Source organism: Giraffa tippelskirchi, chromosome 12 (assembly GCF_054371585.1).
Source record: "Giraffa tippelskirchi isolate mGirTip1 chromosome 12, T2T-mGirTip1v1.2.pri, whole genome shotgun sequence".
Lineage (NCBI taxonomy): Eukaryota > Metazoa > Chordata > Mammalia > Artiodactyla > Giraffidae > Giraffa > Giraffa tippelskirchi.
The window spans coordinates 461,081-479,549 of NC_137286.1; the positions used below are offsets into that span (position 1 = coordinate 461,081).

General features: G+C 46.4%; 1 non-coding gene and 1 gene segment (V, D, J or C); both read left to right on the forward strand.

The window, feature by feature from the left end:
- Positions 1-18,469, forward strand: part of LOC145530219 (Ig alpha-1 chain C region-like) — a 275,477-nt gene that overhangs the window by 156,660 nt on the left and 100,348 nt on the right.
- On the forward strand, positions 9,586-9,657 carry TRNAC-GCA (transfer RNA cysteine (anticodon GCA)). Its single transcript has one exon. It is a non-coding gene; the product is annotated as a tRNA-Cys (tRNA).

Sequence of the window (18,469 nt, forward strand, 5' to 3'; positions counted from 1 at the left end):
CTCAGAGGTCCAGGAAGGGATGCTGGGTGGGAGGCTATGGGAGCCAGGACTTTGGGGCTCAGGATGAAGTCAGAGGTGGAGGAGCCGGGCTGGGGCCCTTAGTTCACAGTGGAGCCAACACAAAGGGCTGCCTGGAGGTCACAGGGAGCAGGGCCAGGGGTGGAGAGGAGCTGGCGGGATGAGGCAGCAGCCTGAGAGGGTGGGTGACAAGGCAGAGCCTGCCCCGTCCCTGCTCCCGATGGGTCTGGTCAGAGGCTGAGGGGGTTCCAGTGGCCTCCCAAGTGCAGTCTCTATAGCGAGGTGGCCAGGACACGGCTGGACTGGGCTCAAGACCTTAGAGCAGGGTCTGCCAGCACAGCCTAGCTGCCCCGCTCTCATCAAACACAGAGCTGGCCTGTAAAGTTCAACATCTGCTGGGCACAGGTAAACTGCCAAATATCAAGGCCATGGTGACTTCTCTGACAGTGCTGCAAATGAGGAAGACGTCTCAGACAAGGGGATAAAAAAAATACCCCTCCACGACTCAAGGGTCAAATCAAGAGCAAAATAAATTACTTAGTAAATTGATATTGGCAGAAATTAAGAAGTCTGACCACATTAAGTTTTAGGACGTAGATCCACAGAATCTTTCAAGCATTGCTTCTGGGAAGTCAAATTGGAAAAGTCAGTTTGGAAGAAAGCTTACCATTGACTTCAAATGTTGCATATTTTGAGTGAACCCTTGTGACACTCCAGGAAAGACATACAATGTATACTTGGGCCAGATAGAGCTCTTTTAGGAGTGCTGGACCACTATGAGCAACACCGAGAAGAGGGTGTGAAGAACTAGACTCTACACAACTGTGGGAGAAGCTAGGAGATAAAAGATCTTCAGGTCCACTGTAGAGTCAGAGAAGTCAGCAACCAAAGACCCTGAAGGCAGTCAATGACAAGGTCTGCGGAGGGCTCTTGCCTCTGAAACAGGCAGAGGGTCTGAAGGTGCCACACCTCATCAGGGCAGGCAGTTAGAAAGGAAATCTGTCTAACGGAACCATTTGGAACTCTAGAGTCTACTGAAGGCTTCAACGTCCAGATGAAGACTCGGTGGTACATTGTGGTGAATTTTGTTCAAGTGCAGAAGCTAAATAGTCCCCAGCTGCAGCCACATGGCAACCAGACATGGGTTCCTGCAATAACTTGCACACAGCTTAAAGGGGCCAGGAGCTGGGCCAAAAGGACACAGTCCTTCAAATAGCAGGGATTTACGCTGCAGCTGCTACTTCCGATCACAGTGTGTGTGTGTGCTCAGTCCTGTCCAGCTCTTTGCAACCCCATGGGCTGTAGCCCATCAGGCATCTCTGTGCATGGGATTTCCCAGGCAAGAATACTGGGGTGGGTTGCCATTTCCTCCTCCAGGGGCTCTTCCAACCCAGGGATCAAACCTGTGTCTCCTTCATTGCAGGCGGATTCTTTACTGCTGAGCCACTGGGGAAGCATGGAGGTGCTTATAAAGAGGGGGGCGGCCTCTGTTGTTTTACCTTCCCCCATTGTTGTAAGTCTTTCAGCCCTGGCTGAGGTGGCTTAAGGGGCTGGCACCCTCTTTTCCCCAACCCTTACCTTTATTTTTCTTGTTTACCTTTTGGGAACCATCAAAGACTAAGACATTCAAAGGCAACAATGTATTTAGGGAAAATTAGAAAGTGGACCTGCATGTTCAGGGATGGTGCAGGCTCAGAAAACACCTGAGAAGATGGTAAGTTTACACCTCAGGATAGTCATTGGCACAGAGGCAGCCTACAATAATAAAAAAGAAAAAAACCCAAAACACTAACAAAAAAACTGCAAACCCTGGAGTGGTAATGAAGAGATCTGACTTCCAGAGTTACCACATTATTATTTTCAATAGTCAACTTTTCAACCAAAAAATTACAAGGCATACCAATAAACAGAAAAGTATGGCCCACTCAAAGGAAAAAACATTAATCAACAGAAAATGTTTCTGAAAAAGATTTGATGGCAAATCTACTAGATAAAGTCTTTAAAATGACCATCTTAAAGATGCTCAAAGAACTAAATGAATATGTGGGGAAAGTCAATAAAATGATGTCTAAACAAAATGAAAATGTCAATAAGGAGCTAGAGAAACTAAAAAGAAACCAAAAAGAAACTCTGAAGAAGAAATGTGGAAAATAACTGAAATGAAAGATTCAAGACAGATTTGAGCAATGATTCTTTCAGAAAAAAGAATCGTTGAGCTAGATGATAGGATAATGGAATCACCAATTTCTGTATGAGGAACAGAAAGAACAAGATTGAATAGAAGCAAACAGAGACTAAGAGACCTTCAGGAGACGCCTCGTGGTCCCAGAAGAAGGCAGAGAGAGTGTTTCAATAAAAGGACTGAAAACTTCTGAAACTCGATGGAAGACATGAATATAAATATCCAGGTAGCTCAATAAGCTCCAAGTTAAATGACCTCAGAGACTCGTACCAAGACACATTATAATCAAATTTCAAAAGCCAAAGGTAAACAGAGAATCTTGAAAACAATAAGACAGAAATAACTTATCACATATGAGGGCTTCTCATAAGGTTGTAAACATATTTCTCATCAAAAACATTGGAGGCCAGAAGGCAATCAGCCAATATATGCGAAGTGCTCAAAGAAAAAGCCAGGCAACCAAGAATTTTGTGGCTAGCAAAACTGTCCTTCAATAGTGAGTGAGACGTTAAGACATTCTCTGATAAAAACTGAGTGACTTGATGACCACTTGACCTGTCTGCAAAAATGCCCAAGGGAGTCCTGCAGAGTACAGTGAAAGAACACTGCTGCTGCTGCTGAGTCGCTTCAGTCGTGTCCGACTCTGTGCGACCCCATAGACGGCAGCCCACCAGGCTTCCCCGTCCCTGGGATTCTCCAGGCAAGAACACTGGAGTGGGTTGCCATTTCCTGCTCCTATACATGAAAGTGAAAAGTGAAAGTGAAGTTGCTCAATCGTATCCAACTCTTCGCGACCCCATGGACACTACACAGTAACTAGAAGCTGTATGAAGAAGTAAAGATGCTGGAAAAGGTAAATACATGGGCAATTGTGAAAATTAGTATTTTTATAACCAAAGTTTGTAACTCCACATAGCAGTAGTAGTGTTAGTCACTCAGTCATGTCCGACTCTTTGTGATCCCACCAGACAGTAGCCCACCAGGCTCCTCTGCTCGTGGGATTCTCCAGGCAAGAATACTGGAGTGGATTGTCATTCCCTCTCCAGAGGATCTTCCTGACCCAGGGATCAAACCCCAGTCTCCTGCATTGCAGGCAGGTTCTTTACTGTTTGGGGTACAGGGAAGAATGTAGCTCCATATACTGTTTTCTATTTAATATATGATTTAGGACTAGTAAATTTTAATTAGTCTAAAAACTAATATCACTGAAACTTTGACTTATAATTCCCTGTGCTATTTATCACATAATTTAAAAGAGTAATTGTTCCTAAACTAATACAATATCATATATCAATTATATCTCAATAAAGCAAGAAAAGAAGAGACTAATACATTTAAAAGAATTCTTACATTGTGTTGGAATACATAATGTACAAAGATGTGATTTTGTGACATCGACAATCAACTGAGGGGAAGAAGAGTTTTGTATGTTATTGAGGTTGTTGTTGTTCATTGCTGTTCAGTCATTCAGTGTATCCGATTCTTTCTGACCCCATGGACTGCAGCATGCCATTCTTCCCTTTCCTGCACTATCTCCCAAAGATTGCTCAAACTCATATCCTTGAGTCGCTGATGCCATCCAACCATCTCATCCTCTGTCACACCCTTCTCCTCCTGCCCTCAATCTTTCCCAGTGAGTCAGGGAGTTTTCCAATGAGTCAGCTCTGCACATCAGGTGGCCAAAGTATTGGAGCTTCAGCTTCAGCATCAGTCCTTCCAATGAATATTCAGGACTGATTTCCTTTAGGATTGACTGGTTTGATCTCCTTGCTGTCCAAGGGACTATTAAGAGTCTTCTCCAGCACCACTGTTCAAAAGCATCAATTCTTCACTGCTCGGCCTTCTTTATGGTCCAACTCTCACATCTGTACATGAATACTGGAAAAACCATGGCTTTGACTATACAGAACTTGTCAGCAAGGTAATGTCTCTGCTTTTTAATATGCTGTATAAGTTGGTCTAGCTTTTCTTCCAAGGAGCCAGCATCTTTTAATTTCATTGTGGCAGTCACCATCCACAGTGATTTTGGAGCCCAAGAAAATAAAGTCTGTCACTGTTTCCACTGTTTCCCCATCTATTTCCCATGAAGTAATGGAACTAGATGCCATGATCTTAGATTTTGGAATGTTGAGTTTTGGACCACTTTTTTCACTCTCCTCTTTAACTTCATCAAAAGGCTGTTTAGTTTCTCTTCGCTTTATGCCATTAGGGTAGTGTCATCTGCATATCTGAGATTATTGATATCTCTCCTGGCAATCTTGATTCCAGCTTGTGCTTCATCCAGTCTGGCATTTTGAATGATGTACTCTGCGTAAGAGTTAAATAAGCAAGGTGACAATATACAGTCTTGATGCAATCTTTTCCCAGTTTGGAACCATCTGTTGTTCCACGTCTAGTTCTAACTGTTGCTTCTTGATCTGCATAAAAGTTTCTCAGGAGGCAGGTAAGCTGGTCTGGTATTTCCATCTCTTGAAGAATTTTCCACAGTTTGTTGTGATCCACACAGTCAAAGGCTTTAGCATAATCAATGAAGCAGAAGTAGATGTTTCTCTGGAATTCCCTTGCTTTTTCTATGATCCATTGGATGTTGGCAATTTGATCTCTTGTTCCTCTCCTTTTCTAAATCCAGCTTGTACATCTGGAATTTCTCAGTTCATGTACTGTTGAAGACTAGCTAGAAGGTATTTGAGCATTACCTTGCTAGGATGTGAAATAAGTGCAGTTGTGAAGTAGTTTGAGCATTCTTTAGCATTGCCCTTCTTTATGATTGGGATGACAACCAAACTTTTCCAGTTTTGTGGCCACCCTTGAGTTTTCCAAATTTGCTGGCATATTGAGTGCAGCACTTTCATAGCATCATCTTTTAAGATTTGAAATAGCTCAGCTGGAATTCCATCACCTCCACTAGCTTTGTTCCTAGTGATGCTTCTTAAGGCCCACTTGCCTTCACACTCCAGGACGTCTGGCCCTAGAAGAGTGATCACACCATTGTGATTATCCAGGTCATAAGGACCTCTTTTGTATAGTTCTTCTATGTATTCTTGCCACTTCTTCTTAATGTCTTCTGCTTCTGTTAGGTCCATACCATTTCTGTTCTTTATTGTGCCCATCTTTGCATGAAATGTTCCCTTGTTATCTCTAATTTTCTTGAATAGATTTCTAGTCTTTCCCATTCTATTGTTTTCCTCTATTTCTTTGCATTGTTCACTTAAGAAGAATTTCTTATCTCTCCTTGCTATTCTTTGGAACTCTGCATTCAGAGTTTCAGAGTTCCTTTGAGTCTTTGAGTATCTCTTGCAAAGGCATGGATCAACAGTGGCCTGGCACCAGGACAGGAGCTCTGGTTGCAGGAGACCTGGGAGGCACAGCAACCATACAGCCAATGAGCAGACAACCCACAAGCAGGAGAACAATTATACCAAAGAAGTTCTTGCACTGTTGCAAAAGTTCCAGGGCAAACATCAGATTTCCCAAACTGAGGATCTGGCAGGGGGACTGAAAACCCCCAAGGAATTTGAAGACCAGTGGGATTTGATTATAGAACATCCACAGGACTGGGAAAACTGACTCTTGGAGGGCACAAACAAAGCCTTGTGAGCACCAGGACCCAGGAGAAAAGAGCAATAACCCCACAAGAGAGTGAGCCAGACTTGTCTATAAGTCTCCAAGAGTCTCCAGCAGAGGTGTGGGTTGACAGTGGGCTGCCATGGGGTCAAAGGCACTGAATACAGGAATCCCGGAAGCCACAGGGTGTGCTGGCAAAAGTCCTTTTGAAGGAGGTTGCCATTACCACCATTACCTCTACCATAGTTGGGCCTCAAGCCAAACTACACAGAGGGAACACAGCCTGACCTATCAACAGAAAATTGGATTAAAGATTTACTGAGCATCACTCAGTCATGTCCAACTCTGTGACGCCATGGACTGCAACACTCCAGACTTCGCTGTCCATCACCAACTCCCACAGCTTGCTCAAACTCATGTCCATCAAGTTGGTGATGCCATCCAACCATCTCATTCTCTATCGTCCCCTTCTCCTCTGGCCTTTAATCTTTCCCAGCATCAGGGTCTTTTCCAATGAGTCAGTCCTTCATATTAGGTGGCCAAAGTATTGGAGCTTCAGCTTCAGCATCAGTCCTTCCAATGAATATTCAGGATTGATTTCCTTTAGGATGGACTGGTTGGATCTCCTTGCAGTCCAAGGGACTCTCAAGAGTCTTCTCCAACACCACAGTTCAAAAGTGTCAGTTCTTCGGCGCTCAGCTTTCTTTACAGTCCAATTCTCACATCCATACATGACTACTGGAAAAACCATAGCCTTGACTAGACGGACCTTTGTGGGCAAAGTAATGTCTCTGCTTTTTAATATGCTGTCTAGGTTGGTCATAGCTTTTCTTCCAAGGAACACTTGTCTTTTAATTTCATGGCTGCAGTCACCATCTTCAGTGATTTTGGAGCCCAAGAAAATAACGTCTGTCACTGTTTCTATTGTTTCTCCATCTATTTGCCATGAAGTGATGGGACCAGATGCCAGGATCTTAGTTTTTTGAATGTTGAGTTTTAAGCCAGTTTTTTCACTCTCTGCTTTCACTTTCATCAAGAGACTCTTTAGTTCCTTTTCTATTTCTGCCATAAGGGTGGGATCATCTGCGTATCTGAGGTTATTGATGTTTCTCTCAGCAATCTTGATTCCACCTTGTGCTTCATTCAGCCCTGCATTTCGCATGATGTACTCTGCATGTAGGTTAAATACGTACGGTGACAATATATAGCCTTAACATACTCCTTTCCCAATCGGAACAAGAGCAAGCTGCTGAGATGGCCCCACCCATCAGAGCAAGACCCAGATCCCCACAGCCAGTCCCTCCCATGAGGAAGCTTCCACAAGCCTCTTAGCCTTCTCCATCAGAGGACAGACAGAATGGAAACCACAAATACAGAAAACTAAACGAACTGATCACTTGGATCACACCCCTGTCTAACTCAATGAAACTATGAGTCATGCCATATAGAGCCACCCAAGACGGAGGGGTCATGATGGAGAGTTCTGACAAAATATGGCCCACTGGAGAAGGGAATGGCAAACCACTTAGGTATTCTTGCCTTGAGAACCCCATGAACAGTATGAAAAGACAAAAAGATATGATACTGAAAGATGAACTCCCCAGGAGAGTAGGTGCCCAATATGCTACTGGAGAAGAATAGATAAACAACTCCAGAAAGAATGAAGAGAGGGAGCCAAAGCAAAAACAACACCCAGTAGTGGATGTGACTGTGATGGAAGTAAAGTCTGATGCTGTAAAGAACAATATCACATATGAAACTGGAAAGTTAGGTCCATGAATCAAGGTAAATTAGAAGTGGTCAAACAGGAGATAGCAAGAGTGAACATCAACATTTTAGGAATTCAGTTCAGTTCAGTTGCTCAGTTGTGTCTGACTCTTTGCGACCCCATAAACCACAGCACGCCAGGCCTCACTTTCCATCACCAACTCCCGAGTTTACTCAAACTCATGTCCATTGAGCCGGTGATGCCATCCAACCATCTCATTCTCTGTCGTCCCCTTCTCCTCCTGCCCCCAATCCTTCCCAGCATCAAGGTCTTTTCCAATGAGTCAGCTCTTCACATCAGGTGGCCAAGGCGTTGGAGTTTCAGCTTCAACATCCGTCCTTCCAATGAACACCCAGGACTGATCTCCTTTAGGATGGACTGGTTGGATCTCCTTGCAGTCCAAGGGACTCTCAAGAGTCTTCTCCAACACCACAGTTCAAAAGCATCAATTCTTTGGCGCTCAGCTTTCTTCACCGTCCAACTCTCACATCCATACATGACCACTGGAAAAACCATAGCCTTGACTAGACGGACCTTTGTTGGCAAAGTAATGTCTCTGCTTTTAAATATGCTATCAAGGTTGGCCATAACCTTCCTTCCAAGGAGTAAGCGTCTTTTAATTTCATGGCTGCAATCACCATCAGCAGTGATTTTGGAGCCCAAAAAAATAAAGTCTGCCACTGTTTCCACTGTTTCCCCATCTGTTTGCCATGAAGTAATGGGACCAGATGCCATGATATTAGTTTTCTGAATGTTGAGTTTTAAGCCAACTTTTTCACTCTCCTCTTTCACTTTTATCAAGAGGCTCTTTAGTTCTTCTTCACTTTCTGTCATAAGGGTGGTGTCATCTGCATATGTATACCTGTGGACACATGTATACCTGTGACCAATTCATGTTTATGTCTTGCAAAAACCATCACAATATTGTAAAGTAATTGTTCTACCATTAAAATAAATTAATTGATTTAAAAAGCCACAAAAAAAAAAAGAGCAAAACTGAAAGATACACAAACCTGTGGAACTTAAATAACACACTCTTAACCAATGGATCAAAAAAAAAGATATCACGAGGAACACTAGAAAACACATAAAAAATGAATGAAAAACAAAAACAAAATGTACAAAACAATATAGGATACAGTAGAAATAGCATTAAGAGGGAAAATTATAGACATAAATGCTTATATTAAAAATCAAAAAAGATTTGAAATCAGCAACCTATCTGTACAACTTAAGAAACTTGAAAAGAAGAATATAATCCCTAAGTTAGAAAAGGAAGGAGATAATAAAAACTAGAGCAGAGAAAAATGAATAAGAAAATAATAAGAACTCATAAAACTAATATAATACTGTAAGTCAGCTATACTTGATACATAGATGATAGAGGGAGATAGATAAAAGTTGAAATACAATACAGAAAATTCATGAAACCAGAAGTCTGTTCTTTGAAAAGATCAACAAATATAACAAACCTTTAGCCACACATACTAAGATAAGAGAGAAGACGCAAATTACTAAAATCTGAATGAAAGTGGGGACATTACTACTGATTCTACAGAAAGAAACAGGATTGTAAGAGATTACTGTGAACAACAATACACCAACAAGTGGGCTCCCCTAGATGAAATGGAGAAAGTCCTAGAAACACAAAACTTTCTAAAACCACATCATGAAGAAATAGAGTAGATCTATAACTAGTAAGAGAAGTGAATCCATAATCAGAAATATCCTGACAAATAAAATCCCACTGCATGTGATGGTTTCACTGGTGGACTCTACCAAATGTTTAAAGAAGAACTAATACCAACCCTCAAACTTCCAAAGTGTTGAAGAGGAGAGAGCTCTTCCTCAGCCATTCTATGAGGCAGCACAACCCTGATATTAAAGCCAGACAAACACATACAAGGAAACTGTAGACAAATACCCCTTACGAACATGGATGCAAAACTCCTCAACTAAATACAAACAAACAGGATTCATTAGCATATTGAAAGAGTTGTACACCATGACCAAGTGGGATTTAATTCTCAGAATCCAAGGACATTTTAAGGCTTCCCTTGTAGCTCAGTTGGTAGAGAGTCTGCCTGCAGTGCAGGAGACCCAGGTTCGATCCCTGGGTTGGGAAGATCCCCTGGAGAAGGAAATGGCAACCTACCCCAGTATCCTTGCCTGGAAAATCTCATGGACAGAGGAGCCTGGTGGGCTGCAACCCATGGGGTCATGAAGAGTCAGGCATGACTGAACGACTAACACTCACTTACTTAAGGACGTTTTTAACAAACAAAAATTGGTCAATGTAATGCTCTTCTCTTGCTCAGTCATGTCTGACTCTTTCATGGACTGCAGCATGCCAGGCTCCTCTGTCCTTCACTATTTCCTGGAACTTGCTCAAGCTCATGTCCATTGAGTCGATGACGCCATCTAGCCATCTCATCCTCTGTTGTCCCCTTCTCCTCCTGCCCTCAACCTTTCCCAGCATCAGGATCTTCTCCAGTGAGATACAGGAAGCACAGAGGGTCCCAAACAAGATGAGCCCAGAGATTTCACACCAAGATGCATCATAACTAGATTGTCAGGGACTTCCCTGGTGGGGCGAAGCCCCCGATGCAGAGGGTACATGTTCAACCCTAGGTCAGGGGATGAGATCCCTGGTGCCACAACTTAGAGTTCACACGCCTCAAGTAAAAGATCGCGCCTGCCACAAACAGTCCAAGCAAATGAAAACAATAACTTGAAAAGATATGTGGAGCCCAATGTTCATAGCAGCACTGTTTACGATAGGAAAGATATGGAAGCAACCTAAGTGTCCATCAGCAGAGGAATGGGTAAAGAAGATGTGGTACATACACAATGGAATATTATTCAGCCATAAAAAAAACGTAATTTTGCCGTAGGGAGCAACATGGATGGATTATGCTAAGTGAAATAAGTCATGGAGAAAAACAAATACTGTATCTTATCGTTTTTCATGTGTAATCTAAAAGTAAAAACAAATGAATGGATATAACAAAAAAGAAACAGACTCACAGATACAGAAAGCACTAGTGATTACCAGTGAGGAGAGATGTGGAGGAGAGGCATGTTAGGGTTAGGGATGAGAAGGTACAAACTACCATGTGTGAAATAAACAAGCCATAAGGACATACTGTACAGCACGGGGAATAAAGCCAATATTTTACAGTAACTTTAACTGGAGTGTAGTCTATAAAAATACTGAATCACTCTGTTTATACTGACACTAATACAGTATTGTAAACTAACTAGAGTTTAATTTAAATATATGCATATTTGGGCTTCCCTGGTGGCTCAACTGGTAAGGAATCCTCCTGCAATGAGAGAGACTTGGGTTTGATCCCTGGGTTCGGAAGATCCCCTGGAGAAGGGAACAGATACCCACTCCAGTATTCTGGCCTGGAGAAGTCCAGGGACTGTATAGTCCATGGGGTCTCAAAGAGTTGGATACGACTGAGCGACTTTCACTTCACTTCACATATATATTTAATATATATATATGCAAATTTCATATCCAAATAAGAGACCATCTTATCAGTCTACCTACATTCTTGGGATCAATCCATTCTCTATGGGGCACTCATGGTCTGTTACAAAAATGGACATGATTTATGCCCGAAAACATGAGGTCATGCAGAGTGCATTTGTAATCTGCAAACTACTTACATAAGGCAACTTTGCTGCCCATGATGCTGCCTTCTGCACATCAGGCAATGGCTGTTCCACGTTTGTGCACAAGGCCATCGAGGCCGCTGTCCACGGAGCTCCCTTGGTCCAGCCAGCTGTTTCAGCTGCTGTCCATGGTTCTGCTTTTTTTTTTTTTTGTACAACATAATGCTATTTTTAAAAAAAACAGACTTTGTTCTTTTTAAATAGTTTTAGGTAAACAGATACATTGAACAAGAGGTATACTTCAGTTCCCCCTACATGTACCCACAGTTTCAGCTATTATTAATATCTTGAATCAATGTGCTTCATTTGTTATAAACAAATAAATGCTTTTGAACTATGGTGCTGGAGAAGACTCATGAGAGTCCCTTGGACAGCAAGGAGATCAAACCAGTCAATCCTAAAGGAAATCAATCCAAATATTCATTAAAAGGACTGATGCTGAAGCTCCAATACTTTGGCCACCCGATGCAAAAAGATGACTTATTGGAAAAGATCCTGATGCTGGGAAAGATTGAGGGCAGGAGGAGAAGGGGATGACAGAGGATGAGATGGTTGAATGGCATCACTGAATCAATGGACATGAGTTTGTGCAAACTCCAGGAGATGGTGATGGACAGGGAAACCTGGTTTGCTGCAGTCCATGGGGTCACAAAGAGTCAGACACAACTGAGCTACCACACAACAACAACAACAATTTTTTACAACAATTAACCAAAATTAATACATCACTTAACTAAAGTCCATAGTTAACATCATGGTGTTATAGCTGTTACCTTATGTGTAGAATTCTTTGAGTTTTGACAAATGCACAATGCCATTCGCATCCAGAAGCCTGCAGGCTGCTGTCTGTGGAACGGCCTTGGTCAGATATGCTGTTTAAGCTGCTGCTCATGTGGCCACCACCTCAGTATCACACAATATAATCTTACTGCCCTCACGACCCCCTACGTCACCCACGCATTCCTCACCCCTCCCCTGCAAGCCCCTGGCAACCACTGATCCCTATTTTGTCTCTATAGATGTGTCTTTCTGAGTTGGAATCACAGAGCATGAAGCCTTCTCCAGCAACAGGCATGTAAGATTCCTCCATGTGTTTTTGTGGCTTGACAGCTTATTTATTTTTTATTAACTTCTTTTGTGATAGCTTCATCTATATATAATTGATATGTAAAATACCTGCATATATTTAATGCATACATGACTTTGGACATATGCACACACCTATGAAACCATCACTGCAATCAAAGTATAGATACATCCATCACCTCTGAAAGTCTGTCTTTGGGCTTATTGTTTAGGAGGCATGTGTGTGGGGACATGTGTATATGAGACTGTCTCTCTAACAAATGTTGAGGTACACAGTGCAGTGTTATTAACTGCAGGCACTGTGTCATATGGCAGATCCTAGAACTTAACTCATTTTGCATAACTGGAGCTACACCCATTGAAACAAATGAATCAAAGAATGTCACCACAAAAATCAATGAAACATTGGGACTTCCCTAGTGCTCAAGTAATAGAGACTCTGTGCTTCCAGTGTGAGGGGTGTGGATTCAATTCCCGGTCAGAGAACTAATCCTGTGTGCTGCTCCATGCAGCCAAAAAAAGAAAAAAGAAAAATCAGTGAAACTAAGGTAACAAGAAAGAAAAAAGAGGAGCAAAGTAACTACAGGACAGAAAGAAAACTATTAACAGCGTGTACAATGATGGAAGGATCAATTCACCAAAAGCAGCTTGTTTCTTTCATTGCACAATACTATTCCAGTATCTTGATAATTCACTCACCTGCTGAGGAATATCCTGGTTGCTTCCAAGTTTGGGCAAATACGAATAAAGTATCCATAAACATTTATCACTTCTAAGTATCTGTGTACAGGTTCTGAAGAGGACATGAGTTTCAGCTCATTTGGGTAAATATCTAGGAGTGCAATTGCTGAGTAGTATGGTGAGGTCGTATTTAGATTGTTAAGAAATTGCCAGACTATCTTGCAAACTGGCTGCATGGCTTTGCTTTCCCTCCAAGAGTGGATGAGAGTTCCTATTGCTCTGCATCCTCACCAGCGCTTGAGAATGTCAGGTTCTCGGTCTTTGTTCCCAGACTCTCACCATTCTGAAGTCGTGCAGCGGTGCGTCCTTGCGGTTTAATCTGCATCTCTGATGACAGGTGAGGTGGAGCATCCTGTCATGTACTTAGGTGTGTCTGTAAGTCTTCTTTGGGGAGAGGTCTGCACAGATCTTTTGCTCATTTGTAAGTCGGGGTGTTTGCCTCTCTGTTGTTGGATTTTAACCATGCTCTGCCCATTTTGGAAATAAGCCCTTTATCAATCCTGTTTTGCGCGTCTCTACCCCTTTGTGGCCCATCTTTTCATTCTCCTGATCATGTCTTTCACAGGCAGACATGTTTCAATTCAATCAAGTTCAACTAATGAATTTTTGTTTTTCAGTAAGTGTGCGTTTGGTGTTGGGTTTCCCCGGTGGCTCAGCAGTAAAGAATTTGCCTACGATGCAGTAAAGACAGGAGATGCAGGTTTGATCCCTGGGTCAGGAAGATTCCCCTGGAGGAGGGCGTGGCAACCCGCCCCAGTATTCTTGTCGGGAGAATCCCATAGACAGAGGAGCCTGGCGGGCCACAGTCTATAGGATCACAAAGAGCTGGACACGACTAAAGGGACTTGGCATAGCATGCAGCCCCGTTAAACTACCTTGGCTCCAGTCCAGCACTTGGAGGTGGACCTGGGTGGGGAGAGATCACCCCGCACCCAAGTTCCTTAGTTGATTGTAGAATGTCCCGCCACTAAAGGGGCTGTGCAGTCAGATGGCTTGAATTATCCAGAGAAATATTATTTCTGAGAGAATTCTGCACGCAAAGTGATGAGAAGACGTAAGGGTGGAATCAAGTCACTCTGGGTCTTGCCAGATGGCCAAAATTTCACTCCAGACACCCTCTCTCAGGAAGCTGAAGCAGACAGCCCTCGGAGCAGAACCCTCCCCATTGGCTCCCCGGGGTCTGCAGTCCAAGCATTCACACACAGTGCCCGACGCACACTGAGGCCAGCCAAACTAAAACATCGGAGTTTGGAGCAGAGAGAGGCTTATTGCAGGGCCATGTGGGGGGAAGAGGTGGCTCATGCCCTAAGAAGCCCTGAGCTCCCCGTTTCGGCAGCAGAGGGGAGGCGGTGCAGGGGATCGATCAGTTGGGCACGGTCCTCTGATTCGCGGATGGGGCGGCAGCATGGAGGTGTCACGGGGGTGAAGGCTGTCAGCCCTGGGCCCCAGGAGGCCTGCGACTCTGCGCTCATCATCATCGTGTTTGCCTGGTGCTCGTGCTCATGCCACTTTGAGGTAAAAATTATTTTTGAGCTGCAAGCAATTAAAAAAGCAAACATAAGAAAACTCTCCACTGCCCATCTTCTACCAGGAAGGGCAGGGTGATTCCTCAGAGCACAGCAGGGCTTTGTCAGCCGGAGGCCACAGGACGGTGTGCAGGGCAAGCCTGACTCCCTGCCCCCCGCCCGCCTTCCTGAGTGCCCTGCTCCAGGAAGTCCAAGTCCCCTCCCTCTGTCTGGTCACTTGTCTAGAACTCAGGTCCTTTGATGAGGTCTGTGGAAGCCCAGGGCTACCATGCTGCGGTATTCAACATTAGTGCTATACGTGTGCATGTCTGTGGACACATGTGTGCCTGTGTGCACACGTGTGTGAGTCTGTGTGTGTGCACGTGTGCACGCGAGCATGTTCCTAACCTTCTGGCTGTTCTCCCAGTTGATCTGTCCTGCTGAGTCACAGGACCCGGCCAGGGAACCCCATGTGGGTGGGGCTCTTCCCACCCCACAAGAGCAAGCCCCTCTCCAGATCTGAAGGCCACTAGCAGTCTGTGGAAGGAGGCGGCCCTGGGCCCTGAACCAAGAGAGGGAGGCGGCTTCAGCCTCCCCCCTCATTTCCCTCCAGCGGGTGCTTCCAACAAGCTGACCGGCCCAGAGCCCAGGAGGAGGGAGTCAGAGACTGCCTGAGCAGGGCAGCGGGCAGGTGGGGGAGGCAGGGAGGAGTCCAGAACCAACCCCCCACCCCGCCTCGGAGAGATGCTGGGGTCTGGCCTGCAGCTGATCCCAGAGGCAACCACAGGCAGCCTGGTGGGATCTCCTGAGCAGACCACGGCGGGTGTCAGCTCAGGAAGACGGCCCACTCCAGCCACAGGGGCAGACGCTGAAGGGGGCAGCCACCCCTCCCTGAGCCCCTTCAGGGCTTTTAGAACCTTCTGTTTTGTGGAGTCAGATGGATGAGATTCCACATGTTGCTTCCAGGTGACCCTGGGGGTGACATGTGAGGGGACCCGCAGGCCATCCTTAAGGCCAGGACAGGCCAAGGCTGCTCTGGGATCCAAGAGTGGTGAGGACAGCCTGGAAATTCCGTCAGGATGCACCACATCACTGGTATAGTTGCCAGAGAGATGGGGGTTCAGAGCGGGAAACACATGTTCTGTACACCTGGAGGTCACACCTGGGGGGGGTCACATCCAGGGTCACACCAGGGTCACAGCAGACAGCTGCTGGGGTTCAGATAAATATCTCAGTGAAAGAGGAGGGCTACCGCCGTGGGGTGCCTGGGAGGTAGGTGCCTGGGTGCTCTCACGTACCAAACTCCACAGACGCTCGATTCCCTCATACGGAGTGGGCGACGTCAGCATCTGACTTGTGCACCCCCTCCCTCGTGTGGCCCTTCAAGTCACCTCCAGCTTACCTGTAACAGCCAGTGCAGTGTTACAGCTGTCAGGGTGCCAGCGTGCGGCCAGTTCAGACCTCCTTTCTGGAATCCCTTTTCGAATATGTGTTTTGGACCCACAGTTGGTCGCACGAGAGAACGCAGAGGGCCTGCTGTACCTGTTCGATCAGCACAGACGGCCTTTCGATGGGTCTCCGTTCTTCATCAAGCGGTCCCCAACCCCCACCACCTGCAGAGCAGGGTATCAGCTTCTGTGTGATGAGGACCCAGGCCCGGCTGGGGTACCATGGGGGCCTCAGATGGCCAGGTCGCCCGGCGGTCACTTTACATGTATGGACCCTGCTGAGCACCACGGCCTCTGCCAAGGCATACACTGGTTGACAGGGGTCACTCCTGAAGGCAGAGGGCTGGATGCTCGGGGGAATCTGTGCTAGAGGGGCAGGGAGTGCAGCTGGAGGAACCACTGGAGGGGCCTCATGAACATTCTCACTCACAGCACTCTGGACCAGGATGTGCTGAGATGTGAACTGACCGGAACCCAGGCCTGACATAAGCATGCACTCTGGCCAGGGATGCAGCCACCAGCTGGGGACACCCAGCACCCCCACAGGAAGCAGCCCAGGAAGCAGCCCGCTCCCCGTGGGCCAGACCTGCAGGACGTCAGACCTCTGTCTCTAGCAACAGCCCAGGAAGCCCTCCCCTGCAGTGACACCCCCCCGTGGCCCAGGCTTCATCAACACCCCATGGCTTCCCGGGTTTTGTCCACACTTCCCACTGAGGACCAAGCCGAGAAAGCTGGACAGGACGTGGCCCACCCTTCACACTGGGGTCCATATCTTGTCAGCAGTCCACCTTCCCCAGCCCTGCAGCCCCCATCAGGACCCCTGAGGGCCTCTTTTTCCTATAGAGAAGCTTCCCACACACAGAAAATATTTTAACCTGCTAACATACATGATTGCATTCTAAAACACTTCAGTTGTGTCAAACTCTTTGCGACACTATGGACTGTAACCCGCCAATTTCTTCTGTCCATAGGATTCTGCAGGCAAGAATACTGGAGTGGGTTGCCGTGCCCTCCTCCAGGGGATCTTCCAGACCCAGGCATCAAGCCCGTGTCTCTTATGCCTCCTGCACTGGCAGGAGGTTGTTCACCTCTAGTGCCACCTGGGAAGCCCCAACCTGCTAACATACACATTGTATACTAAGAATGCTATAGGCCCTCATACGTACATAATGTTGCTCGCACACAGATAACAAGTCGTCCAAGTACCCAGAGTAAAGCCGCTGAGCCGCCACTCCCCTGCGGCCCAAGCCCCGCCCGACCAGCTGGCAGCGGCTCCCTGGCTGCAGCAGCTAGGAAGAAGCAGCCTCTGCTTTTCCCCTTAAAACGTCTCCAGTGTTTCAGGAGACACAGATCTCATCACAGCAGCTCAGGGTCACAGTGACCAACAGCCCCGGTGCGTCCTGAGACCTGGATGCAAACAGGGACAGAGATGAAGCTGGCGGAGCAGCCTGGGCAGGGGAGGCAGTTGACGGTGGAAATGAGGGGAGATGGGGTGAGGGGGCAGCCCCAGAGCAGCCTCGTGGGCAGGGAGGGTCCTGCTTGACCACAGCCCAGACGCTCAAGGAGGACCTCACCCTCCTCAGCCTCGCACAACTGGTCACACAGCAGGGGCTGCAGGCAACCCTGGAGGGCACCCAAACCACACACGAAGAAAGCCAGGCTTCCCTTCGAGCCTCTGAGTGAGCGCTCCCACCTCCAGGGCCAAGGAGCCTCCTGAACAGGTGATCCACAGCCTCCCTGGGGCCCCTGCACCTCGGCAACCAGCTCACCGGCAGGCACACCACCTCCTCTTGTTACAATTCCATCAGCCTTTGATTTCCTGAGAGGTATCAGTTCCCGCTGAAGGGCCTCGAGGGGCTTCTGTTTTCTGGGTTAAACCTGGATGTGCACAACAAGAACAAAAAGTCCTTCCAGAAACAGAACCTGAGGGTGGGACAGGCATCGTGCTCTGTCCTGGGAGCAGCAACCCTTGGGATCTGGGATGGTGGGTGTGAGACCCGGTAACCGGCAGCCACAGGGAAGCCAGGTGCTCCTCCTCAGCCAGGAAGGAGGTGCAGGAAAGAGGGTTCAGAGGGGTCAGGTCATGCAGATGCCTTTGCAATAGGTTGAGTCAAGAATGAGCCAGGTCCCAGCCACGGTGGGGACTCACCGCTGGGCTGAGGGACGCCTGAAAGAGTGAGACCTCTGCTGTGACATCCCAGCCAGGACCCGGCCACCAGGAACACCTCAAAGCCTCTCTCTGCTCTCAGAACCGCAAGGCAGCTTTTTCTCAGAGCAGACCCAGACTTCACCATGCAGGTTCACAATGTTTCAACACAAAGTAAACGGCCAGCCTCACCAATTCTCTCAGGTAAAAGGATTTGTCTAGAAAGAATGGGACCTCGAGAACCGGGCTGTGCACACTGTGTGGACTTGATAAAGCCCAGGCCTTGAGCACCCACATCCCATCGCCACCATCACCAGCCACAGTAGC